General features: G+C 38.0%; 1 long non-coding RNA gene across 1 annotated transcript; it reads right to left on the bottom strand.

Moving 5' to 3' along the window:
* Positions 1-21,579: 21,579 nt before the first annotated feature.
* LOC131003837 (uncharacterized) lies at positions 21,580-24,945 on the bottom strand. Its single transcript, XR_009094808.1, has 3 exons — positions 24,413-24,945; positions 22,418-22,481; positions 21,580-21,904 (listed from the first exon to the last, which is right to left on the bottom strand). It is a non-coding gene; the product is annotated as an uncharacterized LOC131003837 (long non-coding RNA).
* Between the last annotated feature and the right edge of the window lie 314 nt (positions 24,946-25,259).

The raw sequence follows: 25,259 nt of genomic DNA, 5'->3' as shown, positions 1-25,259 counted from the left end.
CAACGGCTCACGATCACCACTGTGCACATACCTTAACTAGTAGCCCGTCAGCTCACATAGTTGAAGGCCGATCGTATTACATTGTAGCAGGTACAATACACTTCATAATCACTCAATCAAAACATGGCAAGTCAACAATTTTAATCACATTATACTTAATAATAATAGCAAGAAGTTTAGTCGAAACATTTTTATGTTTTTAACCCACATAGGAAGGTTTGCGAGGCCCACATATTAGGGTTAGAAAATATGCCCACCTGTCGCCCTCGCTTTCCTTCTTTTAGTGACGTAGATTACCCTGTCGCTTTTCCTCGTTCAACCCTTGATAGTATGAAAGTACGTGTGTTTATTAATATGGGAAAAGAGAAGCGACATGCATAGTGAATTATATTATTCACTCATTTCCAAATAAATCGTGTTTCTCCATATATATATATATATATATATATATATCTTATCAACTAAAAGTTGTTTAAATCATGAAATTAGAGTAAATTGGAATATGCTAATCATATCTCATTTTATCTTATTTAATAATTTATGTTCTCTTTTTATCGAATTATTTTTCTTATACTCAAATATTTATAGAAATATTTGAGGATGTAGGAAACCCCAAATTTTATAAAATCCTTTTTAGTAATCAATATATAACATTAAATCTTATGATTATAAATTAAATAATCAACATTAAATCAATATATATATATATATATATATATATATATATTATCAACAGATAATCAAAATTATGTATGCCAAGTGAAGGTTTGTATTAAAAAAAATTGTTCATTATCAGCAGTAATAATATATATATATATATATATATATATATATAAGAAAAAGGAGTTTCCAAATAAAATCAAAATTTATTTCAAATGAATTGTCTTAAAATAATTACTCCCTCCGTCCCGGCTTTTGGTATCCAGTTGAGAACGGCACGAGTTTTAATAAAGTGATTGATGTGTTGTGAGTGGAATAAAGGTCCCACATTTTATGTGAGAGTTAAAATAATTAAAATGGAGTAAGGGCCCCACCTGCTTTTACTAAAAATATAAATGGATACCAAAATGTGGGACGGCCAAAAAAGGAAAGTTGGATACTAAAAACTGGGACGGAGGGAGTACTTTATAATTATAAAAAAAAAATGAGGCCTTGATAATTCAATGATAATAGTGCTCAAACAAAATTTTAATCAATTTACTAATTAATCTATCATTAGTAAATCAACAATAAGAATTAATACATGACATAAAAATTAAATTTAGTGAATTTATATCCAATTATTCCAAAAGTTATGCGATCAATTATTTTATCAAATATTTTTTTTTTTGTTAATTTAAGATTATTTTATCAAATATTGATAATCCATCACCACTGTTTTTAATAAAATCAATTATTACTAATCACATGTATACATCACCTTTGCATGCATGATAGGATATATTTTTTTTTTTATTCCCATGCAAAGCTTCCCATGCAAAACTAGCCATACAAAATAATTTGCAACAAGTCAATAATTTAAATAAATCAGTAGCACTTTAACACTTACTCAAATCCATAAGTGTTTGGGAAATTCAAGTTGTGCTTTGTCGTGGAGCAAGCTCGGTGCTTTGATTTTTCCGTTCAAGATCTAAAATTATTGATAATAAATTACTACGTAAGATTTCTTCTTATGAGAAGAAATAATAATATCAATAATAATAATAATAATAACAATACTATTATTAACAATATTAATAATAATAGTAATATTATTACATATATATATATATATTTACGTATATATATATATGTACATATATAAGTATTCAATATAGGTAATAATACATATCTATATATATTCTGTGCATGTGTGTGTGAGTATTTTACGTAAGTATATATATATATACTTATTACATGAGGTATAAAACTCAAGCAAAGTTTGAGATAGGGTCGTTGGCTACCGGCGATATCAACGCCGATGAGGTAAACGGCGACTGGGGGCTGAGCTTGATGGCTTTGGTATCGTGAGGGATGGCTTCTACGTCGAAAGTGAGGGCAACGCAAGGTGAGAAACAAGGGTGCTCGCTGAGAGATCTTTCGGTCCTTTGTACGTGATGATGTTCGGTCGTGGAGACGAACGGCTGGGCTGTCCTCGAGCGAGGTTGGTCGGGCTATACGACGGTGTTTTCTTGGTCTCTTTTCTTTGTAGGGAGAGCGAGACACGAAGGTCGCAAGTCGGCTGGCGGATGTGTCGGAAATTCGACGTTGGTTGCCGAAGGATATTGCGGTCGTTAGTTAGGGAGATAGAGAGAGTATTTCGGCTTTTCGATTTGTGTTGTTGGTAGCCTGAAGATGAAGAAATGGTTAAGTTTTGACGGTTCACGGTCTAGTGGTCGGTCGGCGAAGATACGAGCCGGCGAAGGCAGTCCACTTGAGCTCCTGCACTAATTTCAAGCAACAAATCAGAGAGATTTGTAGCGTCTCTCTTGTGATTCCGCAGCGTCCTCGGCTGGCTTTTGCGAGGGTGACGGCGTAGGAGGGTCGTGGTGGTAACGACGGTGGTCGGCGGAGCTCAATCGACGAGCTCGAAGAGGCGACGTGGCGACGGGGCGGCGCGGCTGGGCTTGCTCGCTGCCAGCTGCTTCCCTTCGTCGTTTGGTGATTACGGAGGTGAGGGATACTGGTGTGTGTTGCTAAGAGGATGGTGAGGCGGTGGTGCTGGTACAAGAGAGGAAATAGAGAGTTTCTTTGGCAAGTAGAGGAGAGAGATGACTTTGTGAGTGTAAGAGCGAAGAAGGCAGCTGTTTATGAATAATTTTTCGTAGGCTATCACCGCTGTTTCCTGGAGTAATATATTCAGTTCCCGTAAACACAATATAGCGGAATACTTGGTATTACACAAAAATATGATCTCTCCCTAAAATATTACTATAAATAAATAATATAATTTGTGATGCATATAAATATGAATAATTTAATTATTCCAAAATGGTAGTAATTCATTCCCATAATATCAAACTTAGCTCAATTATCAAGTTGTAATTCATCATAGCTTATTCCCAAAAATTTAAATTGTGGGCTAATAACAATGCAATAATAATATATTTGTGATATATCTGCATTTGCTAGTTTCCAATATTATGCATTGTCACAAAAGTAACCAAAATCACTTATTTAATATAAACGATTATTTCTTATATCAAGAATGATATCCCTTTAAATTCTACCCATAGAATATAGGTAACTAAAATTTTCATTGTTTAATGAAAAATATAATAATATCATTTTATGCTCATATAAGCATAATATGATTGACCGACATATAATATATTACTTAGCTTAATGTGTGTGTGTGTGTGTATATATATATATATATAAGTATATATCACAAACGTTACTAAATAAATAGCAGGATAATATATATAGATATATATATATATATATATATATATAGTTAATAATAATCTCACTTTTTGAAATTTAATTAATGGATATAGAAATCATTAATATACATATATATTCATATACATATGAAATTATTATTATTATTATTATTATTATTATACTAAAAGACATTAATGAGTCACACATCCTTAATGGACGCGGAATACCTTTAAGCATGTTTAGAAATTCCTACTTTTAACAAATGATAAAAGTTTAAATTCCTACCAAATAATCTTTATAATATTATATAGAGTGGATTTTGAAAATGGCCACTTTCATATTGTAAAATTAAAATCTAGCCTATGAAATAAAAACATAAAAAAAATGGCCACTGTTACCAAAATACCCTTCCACATTAAAAATTAAAAAAATGGCCACTTTACACCACCCCTTTAAAAAATCCCGCAATTCACAACCAGTGTGAATTCACAACCAAAATTTTTTGGTTGTGAATTCACACTGGTTGTGAATTGAGAATTCACAACCAGTCGAATTCACAACCAGAATTTTTTGTTTGTGAATTCACAACTAGTCGAATTCACAGCCAAATTTTAATTCACAACCAGTCGAATTCACAACAAAAAATTAATTCACAACTAGAATTTTTTGGTTGTGAATTCACAACAAACGAATTCACAACCAAAATTTAATTCACAACCAGATTTATGTTGGTTGTGAATTCACAATCAGTCGAATTCACAACCTGAATTTAATTCACAATTAGAATTTATTTTGATTGTTAATTAAAGTAGTTGTGAATTTGAATTTTTAAAGTTTGAATTCACAATTAAAACTGTAATTTATTTTGATTGTGAATTTATAGATTTGGTTGTAAATTCAAGAATATTAAGTTGTGAATTCATCGAGCTAGTTGTGAATTCAAGAACATTAAGTTGTGAATTCATCGACCTGATTGTGAATTCTTAAATCTAGTTGTGAATTCTTAAATCTAGTTGTGAATTCATAAATATGGTCGTGAATTCAAGAACATTAAATTGTGAATTCATAAATTTGGTTGTGAATTTAAGAATATTAAAAAAATAATTATACAGCTCAATCAAATTGCTGTACAACACCAAAATACAACAACTCAATCTACCATCAAAATACATCAATTCCTCTAAATCAACAATAAAAATACAACAAAATATTATTCAAATCAATTCAATCTACAATTAAAATACAACAATTCCTTCGAATCAACAATCTCAACATTCAATCTCCGAATCAACAGATCTTAGAACGAAAATCATTCACAGACGTATCAGATCTAAACTTTTTTTTCAAGGAATTAAAACAAAAATCCCCAAAATTACTCAGATATGGAACTAGGGTTTTTTTTGCCTGAAAAATCCCCAAAATTACTCGGCAATGGCTCAAAACGAAGAGAAATTGCAGTCGATGTTGTACCGTGAAAGAGGAGGAGAAGAAGAAGCCGAAGGAGCGCCGCCCCTACCTGACGTCGGAGATGGCGGAGGCGACGAGGCCGGGGCAGAGACGACGAGGCCTGGGCGGCGGCGCTTCGCGGTGGGGGGTGAAGCAGAAGATGGCAAAGGCGACGAGGCTGGGGGCGGCGGCGCTTCGCGGCAGAGGGTGAAGAGAGAGACCAAGGCGGAGGAGCTAGATCTAGCTTCGCCAGCGGTGGTGCTGCGGCCACCACGCCGCCGTACCCTCGTCCGCCGCCGCCTCCTTGCCATAGAGGCACTTCGGCTGGGGAGGGGCTTGCTATCCGTCCAACAGATCGGTGCAACTTCGATCTGTCCGCCAGAGAGAGAAAATGGGAGATCTTCGCCAGCGGTGGTGTTGCGACCACCACGCCGCCGGAATCGCCAACTCTGTTGCGGACGACGATGAAGACGAAGGCGGCGGCGGGGCGCAAATAACCATAGTCTTCACGGAGGTGAATGGCGGTGAAGGAATGGGCGGAAATCTGGCGGTGAATCGCCGAGAGAGAGAGAGAAGAGAGAAGCCGGTGAATCGCCGAGAGAGAGAGAGAGAGGAGAGAAGAGAGTGCTAATGACAGAGAAAGAGAAATTGCAAATATTTAAGGAGGGGCATTTTAGTCTTTTCACGCAAAAACTGGCTAAAATTTTATGTTTTTATTTCATAGGCTAGATTTTAATTTTACAATATGAAAGTGGATACTTTTATATATTGACACTATTATATATATATATATATAAAGAATAAAAATGGCGGGTATTACAAGACGCCAGTTTCTTAGTTAGGGTTTATTCATTTTCTTATCTCAGTCTTACACCTAGAATAATTAGTAGTCAGAGATTCTTTTCCAGTTATCATCAATTATTGTAAGTTTTTATTTATTGCTTAGATAAACTCTGGATTTATGATTTTAATACCGTAGTTGTTATTTATTTCTGGATGCTCTTTATATTTATTCTTATTATTAATTTCTTCCCTATCTAGATATTATTTATATTGCGCAATTAGTTTAATGAATTATTGTTTTTCCTCAAGAACCCTAGCGTAGATTTCCATGCTTTTTTTTTCCTGCATATTATTTTAGTTCTTGCCTAGATAATTTTACTTGCTTTATTTCTTGCCTAGATAATTTACATGTTTTATTTTAATTACGCACTAGATAAAGAGAGAGAGAGTCAGCCCCTAAAATCTTGATTAGAGTGTTTAGGTTTATTTTCTGTTATCTGTGTGCAACACGAGAAAACACCCTGTTTAGCCTTGCTTGAGAGACGACTTGGGTTAGCTTATTCCACTGCAATTGCAGATGGGATCCTCTGTCCCACAATATTATATGTACCACGTGTACCACTCTTCATTTCTTTGTTTTATAAATTGTTTTTGATAAAAATAAAAATTATTATTATATTATAAACTCTAATTAGTATTTATCATTGAAAAAATAAAATTTAAAAAATTATATACCCTAACTTTGAATTAATGAACCCAAATAATCTATTATTAATTCAAATAAATATAAAAAAATAATTATAAACCCTAAATGGATGAGTGAACCCTTGTTAATTATCTTTATATTATATAAAAGCATAATAAATTAAAATTGAATAAAAAATAATTTGTAAATATAAAGAAATGAAGAGTAGTACACGTGTTACACACTATATTTTGGGACAGAGGATCTCATTTGCTGCAATTAACCTCGTACAATTGCGAGTAAATTCATTAGGTGTTTTGAGTTGAGTCATTATGCCCCTTTTCCCAAAGCTGAAACGTGGAAATAGCTCAGTTCCGTAATTTTCAAAAATAAGTGCAGGGCTGTCGAGCACACTCCTTTGTTCAAAAAATCTTTACAAAATAAACGCAGAGCTGGAATTAAGATTGAAACTAAAAGGCCTATTCTCAAGGTTCCCACAAATGAAATGCACGGCTATCGCGTGTTGTTCATCTCGAGAACAACACAGGGCTGGAAGTGTCGAGAAATTGTGTGCGAGGCAATGATCCCTGATATCCCAGCCATCGAACAAGGTAGTGTAAACCCATTTCCAGAGCTGTTATATAACATTTCTCAGTTTAGAAACTCTGTGGATAGGTCACGGGTTATTGTCAACAACCTCTTCGCACCCTTGCACCACCAAAAATTAAACAAACCCATAAGTTGTTGTGAGTAAAACAAGCATATTAAATTAAGAGTTTTGAGAAATGAGAGTCTTCCCCATCGAACTAGATGTGTCATAGCAGCTCGAGTTTCTTCCCCCTCGAATCTATCACCGCAGTCAAGCTAAATTTGAAATCTTAACTTTCAGAAACCCAAATCCCATACGAAGCTGGAGCTAACAGCGCCTAACCCTCAGAATTCTATACTCTATTTTCAAGCTTTGATTCAGAATTCACAAATTTTCTCAATCCTGGAATAGCAGAGCTGGATTGGTTCCCTTTCGCTCCTGCTTTCCGCCTCTCCGGCGTTCCCTTCCCTATCCTTGCAGAGAACGGCAATTTCAGCTCTTTCATACATCCCTCTTAGTAGAGACGGCTTCCTTCGCTGCCCTTCCGATCGGCCCAACATCTTGGTAATCTTGAGGATCTGTTGAAATCCAGAGATTAGAATTATCAATTATTGCAGCCATGTTGTGTGATATTCATTGGCTTAGAACTCCCATGGATGGAGCGCAGGGCTGGAGTTCGTCATCCCATCAGCCACAAACCTGGGCAATCATAAAATTACCAACAACAAGTAATATGTTGAAAGACTCGTCATGATGGCCTTGAATTCACAAAACAAAATTAGAACCAAATTAGTTCATTAATCAAAAAATGATTAATCCCAAAATCAAAACAATATTAACTCCAAAATCATTAGCAAAAATCATATCTAAATCAGAGCCGAAGCATGATTGATTCATAATATTTCCACAAAGTGAAGGGATTTAGATAGCTTAGCTTCTTCCTCGATATCATTATAAATTTCTTCTTGGTCGCTAAGTTTACTGGATATCGGATTGGTAGTGCTGACTGACGATGGAGGGCAAGGTTGTCGTGTTATATGCGGGAGATAAACACGGTCCATAGCTGGAATAAGAAAGCTCTCGTAGCTGAAGCCCCTCTGTATATTTCTTGTATATATCTCTGCTTCGAAATCAGAGAGAGAATTCCTCGAGCATCCACTCTGTTATAAAATCATGTATAATTGATACGCCCATGATCGTTCAAGCTCTTCCCTGAAATAATCAAGCCACACAGATGAGGCTCTTCGAATCAGAATCATCGCAGGCCCAACCAAGTTGTTGGTTCAGCCACCAGTGATCGAGCTTGCATTAAGAACCCCCATGTTGCCCCTCGCCCTTCAAGGCGATCAAATCCCCATCGAATGCTATCATCTCGAACCCCTTCCCTGTATAATTCATACAATAATGTCTTTAGTATATTCTAAGGATGAGGCAGATAATGAAGTAGCAAAGATATTCTACACATAAAGCTATTATTCAAGGTATCAAGTTAAATTGAAGATATCAATCATTTCAAAACTGATTTCTACAAATCAGATAACAAAAGTCTTCCAGGGCTGTCATTTGCGGTCAAGAGCAACTGTGCAGAACTGTCGTACTACACTCACGAGATGAGTGTTGGGTCGCGGCTACAGATTTTTCTTTGATGAGCAGTTTTTTCCTGGAATTGGAGATAGAAACGCAGCAGTGCTGTCATTGAGATAGGTATAACGGCGATGACATATGCCTCTTTAGCTACCCCTTTGAACCAATAATTTCTTGAACACAGATCTGCCTAGAGTGTATTCCGATTCCACTAACAGATTCGTCAAGATTCAAATCACAATCAAGAGAAACACGGAGAAGCTTCGTTTCCATCCGTGATGAAATTTCCCGCATTCGACCTCCGCTTTATCCGCTTCAATTGAGTTCATTCTCGGCTCTGTCAAGCGGCCCATCTAGAATGACATTTTTATGTCTCATTCCCCTTTGGCACATGTGATATCAAGCATCCATCTAGGACTCTCAATCGAAGTAACCGAAATAACGTGTAGGACAATGGTGTAATCCTTTTCGGTGCTGACCCGAATCTTTGCCAACCATGTCGGGTACCGCCTATGTGACAACGGCCCTATCAGCTGTATCGTCCGGAGCTGTAACCCAAGGTCAGCTCTGTTGAAATAGCAACAAATCCCCGTCCATAATAAGGATATAGGTGCGCTCAGCCCCATCTTGTGCCTCTTGTCACTGTTGTTGTGATATGCTTCATACTTCACAAGACTTGCAAGAGCTGGTAAGGCTAGAGTAAACCTGTATCTGATTCTGAAACACAGGTTTACCCCTTGAGTTAGCTGCCCAATAATTTCATGGCTGGTTGCATAATTGATTCATAGTTATTAATAGCGCTGGTAGTGCGCGCGATCGCGCGTCGCGCACCTCCATCGCGCCGCACTGCTATAACATGGCTGCTTCATGATAGCGCGCGCTATTCGCGCATCGCGCAGGTCGCGCATCGCGCCGGTAGCTGAATTAGGCTTAATTAGGGTTATTACTTATTAGGGTGCTGAATTTTGATCGCTAACGCCTCCAACACTCTAACTTCATGAAGAGACTCTCCAATAAGGCAATAAGTAATATTTAATTAGGGTTTTAAGTTTTATTTTATATACTTAATTACTTAGAGTCTTTAGAATTTCCAACGCAGAAGATTTCTTTTATTTCTCTCACGGCAGTCTGCCTCTCTCTCTCACGGCAATCTCTGTCTCTCTCTCTCACGGTTCATCAACCTTCTTCCTCTCATAGTTCTTCCTCTCCTCTTGTCTCCTCTTATGACTTTATTTTTTATTAACTAGACATATTATGCATGGTTTTACTATGATTATGATATATATTATGTTTTTATCTATTTCTGCGCGATATATTCAAATAGCGCGCGATTCGCGATGCGCGATCACCCTAGGACAGGTTTGCGCGATCGTGCGCGATGCGCGATTAATAACTATGAATTGATTAGTGCCAGACCCTCTGCTCATTCATATCTTTCAACTCGTCTGTTAAGAGTGCATTCAAGGTTTTAAATTTCATGTTCCGCTATATATACGTCTTGCTGCCAACCATGATCTACGACAGTGCTGCTTTGTAAGTGCTGGAAAAATAAATACAATAGCATTGCCCTGTTCCCTGAGAACGAGATGTCAATCGACAATCCAACTGAGATGGAACTTCCTTGCATTAAGGGTGCCTCGAAATGAAGAAAGTCCATGAAGCGGAAAACCAGGATAACCTATCATGCCTGATGGCCTTCAACAAATTAATATCAATAGGAGAATAATTAATAAGCTTTATTTCAGTAAGGGAAGCAACAAAACACTGTAAACCATAATAGACAATTCACAATTTAGTGAAAAATCACTCCCAATTTTTAGGACATAAACGACATTGATATACCCTCAACAATGAGTTGATATTATGATAAAGTAGCATTGTTGTTCAGGCTAGAGATTAAGTTGAGCATCAAGCACAATTTCAAGAACAAAACATTTAGATCAACCACCTAATGTTCAATCCCCCCATCCATTATCACGTTATGCTCCCCATTGTTAGTCAATTAAATCAACAATCGACTAAAATAGCAGTAGAAGACAAGCAATTGATTCATCAGAAAATCAGTCAAAGCGAAAAGAGTTGGAGAACTTAGCTTTGCAATGTTCATCTCTGACCCGACAACTCTGCCATCGACCATTTAACCTTGCTGATCGTGGTGCTTACAGTGGCAAGCATTGCTAAGAATAGTGTTGATATTTAAAGACTAAAAGCCTTTCCCAAGTAATTCCTTTGCATCAAGATTAATGAACACTCTACTCAGCTGAAGTACTAGATTAGTGGGTCATCTGATGACCTTGAACCCATAAGGCTTCTTTCGTTCTTAACGAATTGCTTTCCTTTGATTCTACCCCCTGGTCATCAAGAAGTCATCCAGGCTAATTCATCCCCGAAATGATAGATCCACATAAACTTCGAACAAAAGCAATCCCCTTGCTAATCATCCCAGCCAATCAGACCAACAATACAAATGCTACACCAATACCCACTAAGATAGCAGCCGACGAACTTAGCCCAATTTCCCTGATTAATTCCAAACTAGGTTCAATTTAAAGAGAAAAGCAGCGATAAGTTAGCTTCTTCATATGGTAATGTTCATCCCTGACCCGAATCCTCACCCGCCTCCACAGGGGTGACACAGTCAGCGCTGGACTTCGGATAATCTACAATTGAGTTTGGGAATTCTGTTGGGAATTCTGCAATTCTAGCTGAAATGCAGAGGACTGAGAGATTTCATGGGGGAGTTCGCCCCTCTGCTAAAAAATCACAAGACCTAAAGAAACACCGAGAATGCAGCATCGACTGATATGACCGCGAAGCGGTGCAATTTGAAACAACCCTCGCCGTGAATCGAACGACGATCGCAGAAAAAGAGGCCATGGGTTGATGAGCAAGCGCTTCATCTCCAGCTTTACTCTTCCTCTGATTGACAACGAGGAACTCTTATCTGGCTCTAACTAAGCCACAATGGCTCAACTATCTCCCAACATTCATCACAGACACATCGTCCTCCCTTATTTAATAGGCCCCTAAATTCAACTGGAAATTTTGATCTATTCACATGCATCGATCCCTAACCGTTCATCATAAGCCTCACAACAACAGTGACAGAACATTTGTTGCCCTTGCATAAAAAAATCAAACGAAATCATGAGAAATTGAGGGCAAAAGAAGCAAACTGAATTAAGGTACTAAGACCCTTCACGAAATTGATCTAAAAAGGCTCTAATAAATGGAAATCTTCCCCCTCAAATTGGAAAAACCCCTCGACGATGCGATTCTGGCCAAGGTCGTCGCGCTATGGTGCTTTGACACCATCGGGAGATGGCCAGTTTTGTTCCCCAAGTCAAAGCCCCCATCGGAGGTCTCCTCTGCCCTAAATTGACAGAATGGAAATGGAGAAGGCAGGACTCTCGCACGGCGCGGCGACGGCGCGGCAGCGCAGATGAGTCTAGGCCATGACCAGCGGCGCGCGCGGCTCCCACATGGCGGTGGTGCGCGGAACCCTGACGACGCTTGATGAAGAAGTGGTTTAGGGCACTGGATTTGCGAATATCATTATGGCTTTTCTCTAATTTGGGGATTTTGGTGATGATTCGGGGCAGAGCTTCGATTGGGCAATGGATTTGGATGTAGTGAATCTCTAGAAAACACTTGGAGACGACAATAACCAATGGGATTGACTGGGATTTTCCGATTGGTTCAGTGGGGGAAGCTTGATTCAGAATTGGGGATTTTTTCTTTTTTACAGTGAATGTCGTTGGAAATTGGAAAAGAACCCCCTGGAAAATTTCACATATCATATCTAACAAAAGTTTGTCGCAACTCACGGCGTAACTCCGATCCTTTCCCACAGACGACACCAGTTGATGAGTTCCGAAATAATTTCCAAAATAGAAAATAGAAAAAAAATAGTAAATTGAGTTCCGAAATAATTTCCAAAATAGAAAATAGAAAAAAAATAGTAAATGACACAAGATATACGTGGTTCGATCATAAATGATCTACCTCCACGGAGGTTGCCCAGTTTTTCCACTATGTTTCGTGAGAAGTTTACAATTTACAAGTGAAGTGCTAGAATAAATTAATCTCCCCTTTATTATATGTACAATTGCCCTATTTATAAGGATGAGAATAAACCTAAGGCATTTGGGCCCTTTAGACCCCTCGAGCGCATTAGCCTAAACCCCCCTAATACTGATCTATAGCCTGGAGTCGAGCTATCAGAGCTGGTGCATTTCAGAGCTGGTGTATGCTAGAGCTGGAAGGCGGAGCCGAGCTGAGCCAAACTGAGAGTCGAGTCAATCCTGTACCAAATATCAAAAATAACCATAATAATAATAACAATAATAATTAGAAATATTCCCGTCCTGATGTGCACAACGCTGATGTATATTTTACTCCTCATCAAAGCCCTTCAGTTAAGTATCATAATCCACATCGACCAGTTTGAACTTGAGAAAAAACTTCGTTAAGATCATAGCTACATTTGTTTAGATGCTCAAATGTTCTTTTAGCACTGACAACCTTATCTTTAAGCTTACATAATTCAACATCACGTTGTGTTAGAAGGTCTTCCAGTTTGGTAACCTGATCTTTCGACTTTTGATTCCCATCCAACAATAGACAGATGCCATTCCTCAATTCTACACCTTGATTGTCCACTTCTTCATACAATGCTTCATTGATCTCCATTTCTTTAAGTGGATCAAACACTTGTTCTTCAACAACAGCAGTACAAGAAACATCTGGTATATTAGTATTGAATTTACCAAGAAATATTATTTCATACCAGTTTGTTGTGTTAGTAGAGATCTCTATTTCATCAACATTTTGAATGTTTGGAGCAATGTTATCAACATTATCACCAACATTCATCAGATCTGGTTCAGTATTATCATCAAAGATAACATCAAGCTCTTCGAGGGCTTCTATCATTCCAGCTTCTGACAATTCATCCTCAGATTCTAAGTAATCACTAAGAGTGGCTGTAAGTCCAGCTTGTCTTTTTCTTGCAACTGTAGGATACTCATTTGCATAATGGCCCATGCCTTGACAACCCCTGAACTGAATGTTGCAGCATTTCTAATCTCTGATGTTGGACTGAAGTTCCTCTTAAAATTTGTGATGTTGGATGAGGATCCTATTGACATCCAGATGTCCTTTTGTTTCCAGACTTGATATTTGCTTTCTTCAAAGATTTCATCATGTTGTTGAAATTTTTGACCAACATGGAAAGATTAACATCATCATCTTCCAGATCAACATCTATGCTCTCAACATTGTCAGCAACATCAATCACAGAAGCAAATTTGTCAACATGAAAAGCAACACTCTTAGGATTATAACCAGATTTTTATTGCTCAAGATTCATCTCAAATGTTACTAACTTACTAACCAAATCACCAATTCTAATCGAAGTAACATCAACAGTTTCTTCAATGGAAGAAATTTTCATGTTGTACCTTTCCGGAAGTGATCTCAACATTTTATTTACAAGTCTCTCGTTGTTGATCGGTTCTCCAAGACCAACAGCCTCATTTGAGATCTCACACAACTTCTTATAATATGCTGAAATTGTCTCATCTTCACGCATCCTCAACATTTCAAACTTGGTGGTTAACATTCGTAATTTTGTTGCTCTAACACTTGTCGATCCTTCACATTGTTCCTGTAAAATAAGCTAAGCATCGCGAGCTTCAACACAGTTAGAGATCAAGCGAAAACAAGGAACATCAACTAAGATAAGCCAATGTTTACCTCATTTTGGTTGAGATTTATGGTTCTTGGGATGCACGTTTGAGAATGCTCTGCGCATATTTGTGTTATTTTATACTTGCTCAATGGCTTTGTGTGCTTTTCTCTTGTTTTGTAGGGTATCGTGGTGGTTTTGGTGTTTCGCGAAGCTTTTTGTTGATTCGGCTTGGATCTCCCGCTTCGTAGAGTTGTACGGGGCCACCGCCGCCTCCGTGCCCACCGCCGCCTTCAGCGCTCGCTGCCCCGCGTCGCCCTCCGTGTCCTTTTTGGCGAAGGGCATAGGCGGCGCCGCCGCTTCGCGCCGCCCGCGTATTTCTGGCAGTTATGTTTTTTCGGGTTTAAAACCCTTTTTTCTAGGGTTTTCTTCTCATTCTCAACCCAGCAGCCTCCTTTGGCATTTTTTATGTATTTCCCTTGGTTTTGGTAGATAGAAACGCGATTAGAAACATTTATATTCCTTTAGATAGCTTCAGATTGTCATCCACATTGAACTATTGTAAGAATTCTTAATTTAGTTATTTGCTTCGTATGATTCTTGATTATTTACTTTTGGTTGCTTATAGATTAATGTGATTTATGCTTTTATTTATCTCTTCGCCTAGTTAATGTAGTTAGATCGTTGTTTGATTCATTCTTTGAATTATCCATTGGTTGTTTGGTAGATTTCATTAACGCGTTCTTTAGGATTAATGGTAATTAGTGTTGCCTTGGAATTTGGATGCTCATTCTTTTATCTTGCCTAGATAATTGTTGGTTTATGATGTTGGATTTAATTATTGCTTTCTAGATTGTTAGATTAGAATCCTAGTTCTATATGCTTACTTACTGTTTTCTTTGCCTGCTTCCTATCTATCGCCTAGATAAATTTATGTACTTTATTTCAATTACGCATTAGTTAATCGGAGAGAGAGTATTAGACCTAAACTTCTTATTAGAGTGTTTAGGTTTATTTCCTGTTTATGTGCGTAGCTTGATCAAAGCCCTGTTTAGCCTTCCTTGTGAGACGACCTGGGTTAGCTTACTACATTAAGACGACCTCGTACAATTGCGAGTCAATCCCTTAGGTGTTTTGGGTTGAGTCAGCCAACATCATCAGTAACACGTGATGGAGTTCATCCATCCAACACAGCAACCCAGACACGTTCATCAATGGATTTTATGTATATCTTTATCCTAGTTTTCCACAAGGAATAGTTCTTTCCACTACTATCCAAGGTAGGAGGACGAACCGAAGCATTAGACACATCCATTGGTGGTAATTTTTCACACAGGGATTGATTCTTAGTTCGTCAAGAACCTGCTCTTGATGCCAATTGAAAGAGTTTAGTGCCCTAAATTACCACAAGTAACACTGTGTAATTCGTAAGAGTAATGTTAGCAGGAATATTGATAACAGAATGTTGATAACATTCAAGATAACATGCAGCGGAAATTAAAGAACACACAGGAATACTTTTTCACGGATTATATAAAGGCTAAATTCACTATGATCATCAACAATATAAAGTGCAAATTTAAATCTCTTGGTAATCTATCTTTATAGATTGGCTGCCTAAGACAAATCTACTTATCTACTCACTGTACTAGAATTTAACTCAACACAGAAATCAAAACAGCCGAATAACAAATGTTACTCGGACAAAACAAACAGTCTGCTACGCTCCAATGTCTTCGATATTCAATCCTTGCCCTTGACCTCCCATCAATACAGAGTAAGCCTTTACAGATTGGCTGCATAAGACTCCTCCGTCAAAACAAGTCTTGAAGAACTGGTGTCATGTTTGCAGCAAGACAAATGACGAGTTGGTTGTGAGCGAATGTTAGGTCGGTGAAGATGCACTCCCAAAACGTAAGAATGAACGAGGCTTCTTGCTGCTTTTATAGATCTTCATTGTTAGGTCCGGGGGGTCTCGAATAGGTGTATGGGGGGGGGGGGAATACACCTATAGGCTATTTTTGCAACAATCTACCGACCTTAATCAGAGGGATCTCAGTCAGAGATTAAAGCGAAACTTTACATGCAAACAAGACACCTGTTTTACCGAAATTAGTTTTGACCAACAGGGTTGACGACTGATACTGAAAGCTCTTCAGTAAAGAGTTATCAGTTAAGTCACTGGAACTTAACTGATCCACGTAAGGGCTTCAGTCGTGTTTGCAAAGATAGAGATGATATCACTCTTTCTTACTATCAGAGGATAGTTCAGTCAGATTGATATCATACGCACCGGAAATTAAACTTAGTTTCGAATAGCCTCGGTGGAGCAGATAGTTGGATTAAGGTTTCTCTTTCCTGTTAGTCAATGTTCAGTTTTATCAATTGAAATCGCACAAGTATTGAATGTAAAACTGAAAGCTGTAAATAACACAGAGACTTTTACGTGGTTCGGAAAAACCCTTTCCTACATCCACGGCTGGTTGATCAGACCAACAATCCACTCCGCAAGTGCTTGCCTGGTGCACTGCAAACCGTACCCGTGTGCTTGCCTGGTGCACACAACCGTAAACTGAAGATAAACTCTCTTCAGCACCCACACACCTCGCGTAGGATTTCCCTGCTAAGCACACCTCGTGCTCAGACTTCCCACTCAGAGTTCAGAGTACCTTCCTGAACTCTGAATCACTCAAACACTCTTATGGAGGAGAGGTTTAAACGAGTGCCAACTATACTTACAAAGAACAAGTTCTTTGAAGCAAGTTTGACCTTTGGCTTCTGGGTAAACAGATATATGCCTAGGGTCTAAGAGAATGTATGTAATCAGTAGAGACTAGGGATGGCAATCTACCCGCGGGTAGTGGATATCCGCGAAAACCCGAACCCATTAGGGTGGGTTTGGATACCATTTGATATCCACGGATAGTTTCGTGGGTACAATTCACTATCCATTTAGTTCGTGGGTATGGGTTTGGATACTTACTATCCATACCCGCGAAACCCGTTTACCCGCGAAAAATACCCGCCAATTACCCGTCAATTATCCGTCAATTACCCGTCAAATATCCACAAAAAATTCTATAAAATATGGGCTTTAAATACATATTTTGAGATTATGGGCTAGTATTTTATATTTTAAAATAGGCCCAAACAATAAGGCCCAAAGTCTAATACTGAGCTAAATGAAAGAATGGAAGCTTTTGGACTTGTCTTGAAGATGAAGAAGAAGAGTTGAATGGAGAGGGTTCTATTTCTACTGTCGAGCAATTATAGACATTGTTCTTTGTTGGATTTTATATTTTAGTTGATGAATTTGAACATTGTTCTTTGTGAATTTGAATTTAAATATTGTTCTTTGTGGATTTGAACTATGCTATTTATGTTGATTTTTTTTTCTATTAAATTTGTTGTAAATTTATATATAAATTCTATTTCGTGGGTATCCAGCGGATAGTGGGTATCCGACGGATAGCGGGTATCCGTTGGATAGTGGGTGACAGATACCCGTCGGATAGCGGGTTTCGCGGACACCCGACGGGTAGCGGGTATCCGCGGGTAGTGGGTTTGGATATCATTTGATATCCATGGATAGTTTCGTGGGTAGCAACCACTATCCATTTAGTTCGTGGGTATGGGTATGGATAGTCACTATCCGTACCCGTCGTACCCGATTGCCATCCCTAGTAGAGACTGATTTTGGCTTTGGAATTCTCTTCTTCGATTCAAGCTTTGGGCGGTTAAGCTTTAGGCTGAGTAGCAATTTCGGCAGAGTTTCAGCTTATGTTGTTGAATCGGTGAAGATTGAAGTGATCCTCGAGCGCTATTTGTAGGAGAACTCTTGAATAGATCCGTTGGCGTAAATCGTCCTCAAGATTTCTTCCGTTGGAGAGCAATTTGAATTTGGGTTGAGGCTTCAATCTTCGAGGTTCCTTGTCTGTGTAGAAACGACTCTCTTTGATGGACAGGAGAAGTGACATCTCTGAAAAGTAACCACCAGATAGGAATGACCTCTGCAGAGATAAGATATTGTGATATCTCTGCATTTAATGCGGCTGTACTTGTGTGTACGTGGCTTCCTCTGAACGTTGGAAGATCAGTCCTAGGAGGAATGTTCAACTGATACTTGACTTTAGTATCAGTCCATTGCGCACATTAAATAATCAGTCTTCAACTGATTCTTCAACTGATACTTCAGTTGGTAACTCCAGTCTTCAGTCTTCAGTCTTCATTCTTCAGTCTTCGACACTGTAACTAAACTAGAAACGAACTCTAACACTTGAGTTCAAAACGATTCTAGTCTATTACAAATAAGTCCTATGATTTTTGGTATCATCAAAACAAGGGTTATGATATTCCACAAGGTTCCCAACAATTTCCCCCTTTTTGATGATGCCAAAACCACACAGCAGTTCTAGACAACAAAGAGACTGAACTCATAGTACAAGTTCTAAACAAGAGGTGAAAACAGTTCCCCCTTAACAATAGAACCTAAACAACTTGTACTTAGAGCAAGAACGAAAACAGTTCTAAAAACAAAACTTAAAGAAGACACAAAAACCATAATCAGAGCCTGGACAAAGAGTCATTGTCTTCAGGTTGAGATCAAAAAGAAGTTCATTTCATTAATAAGACTGATAAGCCATCAGTCGAGGTACAGAGCAAGACTTACATTGGAGTAAAAAGAAAAACAAAAACATCATGGATAAACCATGGACTCCAGCAGTCTGCTTGGCTGCGCCTTGAACTTCTTGATCTTCATCTTCTGTCTTCATGTCTTCGTGTTCCTAAGCTTGTTCCACTCTCACTTGTGTTCCGTTGATTTGAGGTCTTGTCCTCTTGGCGTATCTTCCTCATGATCATCGGATGAAATAGGATGATCATGTTGCTTATCCGACTTAAGTTCATTAGATTGTTCTTCTTTCCCCCTTTTTGGCAACATCAAACAGAAGGACGAACATAAGAAGGAAGCACATATCCTGCGAAGGAAAGTTCGCAGGAGGAAGATATTGGGGTCATGGGGGATGTAGAAGGCGAAGGCTTAGAAGGAGGTTAGGAAGAAGAAACAGATGACGAGAAAAAAAATAAGAGAAGCAGAGGTTTTAAGGGGTGAGGGGTTATCAGTTCAGAGGAGATTGTGAGCGTCTCCCTGTTGACATAGCGCCGGTTGACAATGAGTTCCTGCTCATTGTTGTTGCTCCGCATTGGTTTTCCACAAAAAGCGAGAGACCTTTTAGTGAAGACGATGAAGTCTGTCCTATTTCAGACAGGTACTTCAAACCGATGCACCGGGCATGAGGATAGAAGACACTCGCTTTGCTGGATACAAGTGAGGGTAGAGCAAACTTTGACGCCGGAGAGACGTTGAGATCCAGTGGAAGGGTCCGGTGAAGACCAGGTATGTGAGCGTCATTCTTCCACTCCATGACTTTGCAGTCATAGATTTTTCCTTTAGTCGGAACAAATTTTTCTCTGCAACTTTGGAAACAATTGAAGCTTTTTCTCACAGTGAAGGCTGTGGAGATTTGTTAGTTGATGCAGAAAAAAAATCGTGAAGACAACATGGTATAAATAGGCAGAATGTGAACCATGTAGAAGATGAAAAAGTTTTTCGAAAACTGTGCCTAAAATGCAATTGAAGAAAAATTTCGCGTCCGCCGTCACTGCGAGGGACTTTGAAAGGCATCATTACATTATGTCATGTCAATGAGCGTTTCAAGAAATTTTATTGCAGAGGCAAAAAGGTTGGATGGATTTTTGGCAATAAGATCAGGACAAGTTCAATCAAAACAGAATTTCACTTTATAAAAATCTTGTCATTTTCGGATATTCCATATTCCAACAATTCCAACAATCAGTTAAAGTTTTTGAAAGAAACTGATCAGTTAGAGAAAAGGTTTTGAACTAAAAACTTAAATCTCTATACTGAAATAACTGATTTTGAAAAGTAAGCATTTAAAATACTTACTGATCAACTGATCATCGTAGTCAGTTGATACCACGTGATCCTGGTAGATTCATCAGGATGACTTCTTCTTCAGATGAGCATTCGGACTTCATTGCTTTCCACGTCGGCGATCGTAGCGGCCGCAGTTGGTTGACCACCAGTCAGCATGACTGTTTGAGAAAATCTTCAAACACAGCATCACTCTTCAGGGTTGATGAGGCCGATCTTTGCACATAGATCATTGAACCTTTCTTCTGGAAGAGCCTTGGTCAGTAAGTCCGCTCTCTGAATAGCAGTGGGAATCCATTCCACAGAGACATTCTTCTTTTCGACATGATCACGAATGAAGTGATGTCGAATCTCAATATGCTTGACTCTGGTATGATGAACTGGATTCTGGGAGATTGCAATAGCACTGGAGCTGTCGCAATAGATATGAACTTCCTTTTCGTCGATCCTATAGTCCTTAAGTTGATGGACTAACCACAGGATTTGTGAACAGCAGCTTCCGGCAGCAACATATTCAGCTTCAGTTGTAGAGGTGGCGACTGAAGTCTGCTTCTTTGAAAACCAAGAGATGAGCTTGTTGCCTAGGAATTGACAAGTTCCGGAGGTTGATTTGCGATCAAGCTTGCATCCACCGAAGTCTGAGTCTGAATATCCGGTGAGCTTGATGTCGTCGTCTGCTGGATACCACAATCCTAGATTGGGTGTGCCTTTGAGATATCTCAGAATTCGCTTAGCTGCATCCAAATGAGCTTCCTTAGGATCTGATTGATATCTTGCACATACCCCGACTGCAAATGCGATATCTGGTCTGCTCGCAGTCAAATACAGCAAAGATCCAATGATTTCTCTGTACTTCTTCGAAGGAACAGAGCTTCCTGCTGAATCTGGATCAACTTTCCAGTTTGTATTCATTGGGATCTTGACTGACTTCATGTGCTGAATACCGAACTTAGCTATCAGCTCCTTGGCATACTTGGACTGGCTGATCAGTATTCCTTCGTTGGTCTGCTTGACTTGCAATCCGAGGAAGAAATTCATTTCTCCCATCATGGACATTTGAAACTTGTTGGTCATGATGTCAGCAAACTTCTTGCACATGTGTTCGGATTTGGATCCGAAGATTATGTCATCGACATAAATTTGAACAAGCAAGAGATCTTCTCCTTCTTTGAGAGTGAACAAAGTTCTGTCCACAGATCCCTTTTTGAAGCCTTGTTCAACCAGATACTCCGAGAGAGTATCATACCACGCTCTTGGTGCTTGCTTCATCCCATAGAGCGCTTTCTTCAGCTTGTACACCTTTTCTGGTCCAGCAACCTCAAACCCTGGAGGTTGTTCTACATAGACTTCATCTGTGAGCACTTGTCGCAGCCCGATTCCCGACACTAGTGATAGTGGGGTACGAGTATCGATACGACTATTTTTAAAAGAATAAAAGATAAGAAGAATAGGTCGAACATCAAGCGGAAGCTCGCATCAAAAGGTGTTAAAGAAATCATTATAAATGAACCCAAGGGTAAAATCGTCAATGTCGTTATAACTTTTTAATTATCAGGAATTTCACGAACAAAAACAAAACGGGTATCGCTCATTTTTCGTAAGGAATCATAATATGCAGAGTATCGCAGCAAAAGGCGAACCGATTATATGTATGAAGACATATAACCGTGAGTACATTGCTTAACTTCAAAAGAAAATTAAAGTATATCAATCATCAAGACTTTATCGTCAAAATGGAAATACGATAAAGTAAATACATCCTCCAACATTTCCCCGCCAGCACCAGACCAATCTCGCTCCTCGCTTAGTCTGCACATTTAGAAATATATGCAGGGCGTGAGTATATAATACTCAGTGGGCAAACGCCGAAAAACAAGAAAGGCGCTCTTAGAGCTATAAGTTTGAAGCTTGCCACATCTCAGCAATACACAGAAATAAAGTTAGCGTAAATGAATCTGTGCATGCAGTTTTCATAATCATGATATCATAAAGAAACGATAGCGCTATCAAAGTACTCATCATGTATGTACCACATCTACAACTCGTCATTATCAAAGGTACTGAGAAGTAGGCCTCCCTCTCAAGTACCGTGACCGGCCGACCCGAAGACGGCTCGCAGTCACCTCTGTGCACAAAATCCCGCTTGTGGCAGGACCGAATTCGTCTCATCAGTAGAGGGTAACACACAAGCTCAACATCAAAAATTGGCAAGTCAAACAGTTCTCAAATATCATTTAACTCAAATCATTTGTTAATCTCATAACATCATCAAATCATTTTAGAAAGTTCATATGATAAACATATACTCAAAATATTGCCCACCTGAAGACCTTACTCAAACACTCCCGTCAAAGCGGAGTTACTTACTTCCTTGCTCTGCTCGTGTCTTCAGGGATCATCGTCATCATCGAAGGTTCATGTCATAAAATGAATCCCGATTAGAACTCAACGACAAAAACTCATGCCTTAACTCATGCTCTATCTTATATTCTATCTCTTAATCAACTCTAAATCCTTAAGTCCAAGGATAGGTTTCAAGAAAATCATGGTTCTAAGTCTCGATTTATCTCTCATATAAGACTCGTCTAATCTCATTAAAACACTTAGGCAACATAAACACATAAGGCACATAAGAAAATACAATCAAACATCAACAAATCATGTCCTGTTTTCCCACTGACTCAACTTCAAAATTTAACACGTTCTGACTCCGACATCTCCTGGACTTCAGACGCATACCAAAAGAAAGGTATTTTAGTCTAGTTTCATTTAAAAAAAAGTAGAGTCAGAAACTCCAAGTGGTTTGGGAGATATGGCGTTTTTACCACGGTCTACCATATTCGGCAGTTTTGAGCAATCGGAAACATTGATTTTTGAAAAATAGTAAACGTTGTCAAAATGAGCTCAAATTTGGTGGATATCTATCCCATACAGTAAGGTTGATACCATAAAATTTTGGAAAGCTAGATCACACAGGAAGCTACTGAAATGAATGACTTTGTCCCCTGTTCTCTGAAATTCCCGGTAGAAATGTGCAGATTTGGTTTTGCATTTTATAAAAATAGTAAATCAAGTCCAAATGACTTGAAATTTTACCGGTATGCTCAAGCCGCATGTAGGGACATGTTGGAAAATTTTCAAAGTCATTAGACATCGACAACCCGTCGATCACAGTAGGTCAGTAGCCTACGAAAAGTCACCAAAAACTCATCTCAAACTCTTAAATGCTCAATTCAACATTCCTTCAAAGAAAACCAATCAAAGCTCATTTTAAACACATATAACACTCAAAAACATTCAAAAACATTTAAAATACTCATCATACTCAAATTAACTCTCCTCTTTTACATCTTAACTCAAATCTCAAGGAAAACGTTTCTACAACGTATCAAGTAAATCCTCTTCTCAATTTCATGCTTAAAAACACTCAATCATTCAAAATGACCTCATACTTCTTATAACTCATTTTATACACATAAATCCCCTATAATCATACCAACCAAATTTTAATAAAAACTCATATATTCACATAAACTTTCAACAAAAACATGACAACTTCACAAAATGGTCATAAAGCAAATTAGACCTCATTTTATCAATTATTGACTTCTCAAAATATGAAAACTCAAAAACTCTCATAAACTAACTCAAGTCAAAATTTTACTTAGCTTCCAATAGACTTAATCAAACATATTAAAACACCAACATCATGCTCAATTACACATATCTTAAGCCAAATCATTTATTAAACACATAGACAAGAAAATCCCAATTTTTACCAAACTAAACTCTTTGACATTTTATGAACTCACATGGATCTTTAATCTCATCATATATCTATTAATCTTAACCCATTTAACTCACATATAAACCATCAATTTACAAATTAGAGCATAGATACACATAGCCCTAATTTTAGTAAACTAACTCATATCAAAATCATCATTTGACATCATATACTCAATTTACTCCATCAATCATCATCATATACATCTCATAGACTCATTTACATCATCAATTCATCACTTAAACCATCAACTCAAAAGTTCCCAATTTTGGGTAAACTAAACTTTATCAAAGTTTGAATCTCAAAGCATAGCTTTTCAAAACACACATCAATCATCATTGAACATCACATAGATCATCTTTCTCACCCCAATTCAAGGAAAGAAGAAGAAAAATTTTTGAAGGGTAGAACACCCATATTTTCGAAAATTTAGAGAAAAATGAAGGGGGTGGTTTTCTTGCTTCAAACTCTCAAGAATACTCATATACAATCTCTTACAAGTCTAGTCTATGAATATGGAGATCACTTACCCAAGTTTACACCAAATATCAAATTTTCTCTCACTATCTTCAAGATTGAATCTCCATGGATCTTCTTGAATCTAAGGAGATGGAAGGTGTTTAAGGTGGGATTTTGTTGGTGATTTATGTGTTTGGCATATTTTGGTGAAGCTTCGAAGGTGCATCAATGGAGGAAAATGGTGGAAAGTAGAGAGATGAAGGGGAGAGAGGTGGTGGTCGAAAGTTAGGGGAGAAGGAGAGAGAGGAATTTGCAAGATATGAAATGATCTTGGTAATCTTATAAAAGATTTGTGAATCTTTAAAGAGGATTTGAGAATCTTATGAAATATTTGGCAATTAATGCCTTGATCTCTCTCTCTCTAATCTCTACACTCTCTCTAATCTCTACTCTCTAAATCTCTACTCTCTCAATCTCTACACTTAGTAAATTTTAGTAATTAGTCTCATACTTGGGAAATTAAAAATAAATCATGTGAGAAGGGTGATTAAATAATAATCACAAAAACTATGGAAATATTACTCATTAATAAAGTACCATAGTATAATTATTCATGTGACCAAAATAGAATAATTATAGCACTAATATTAGTGCACTCACTCAATTATAATATTCCTCATCATAGGAAAAATAATTTTTAAAAAAAATTATGCTTGGAAAAATTTCCATAAACCGGCATCGTTCGATTTCTCGGTAAAAATAAACCGCACTTTCTTTGGAAACTTAATAAAAATTCCCAAGTGCTAAGGTTTCAAATAAAAATCATAATAATTTGGTCATATTGACACACGTCACAAAATCACATAATCATTCAGTCACGTAAACTCACATAACATCACATCAAAACAGTCGGCAGAC

Source organism: Salvia miltiorrhiza, unplaced genomic scaffold (assembly GCF_028751815.1).
Source record: "Salvia miltiorrhiza cultivar Shanhuang (shh) unplaced genomic scaffold, IMPLAD_Smil_shh original_scaffold_273_2, whole genome shotgun sequence".
NCBI lineage: Eukaryota > Viridiplantae > Streptophyta > Magnoliopsida > Lamiales > Lamiaceae > Salvia > Salvia miltiorrhiza.
The sequence above is the reverse complement of the archived record's forward strand: the minus strand, read 5'-3'. Positions and strand labels throughout refer to the sequence as shown.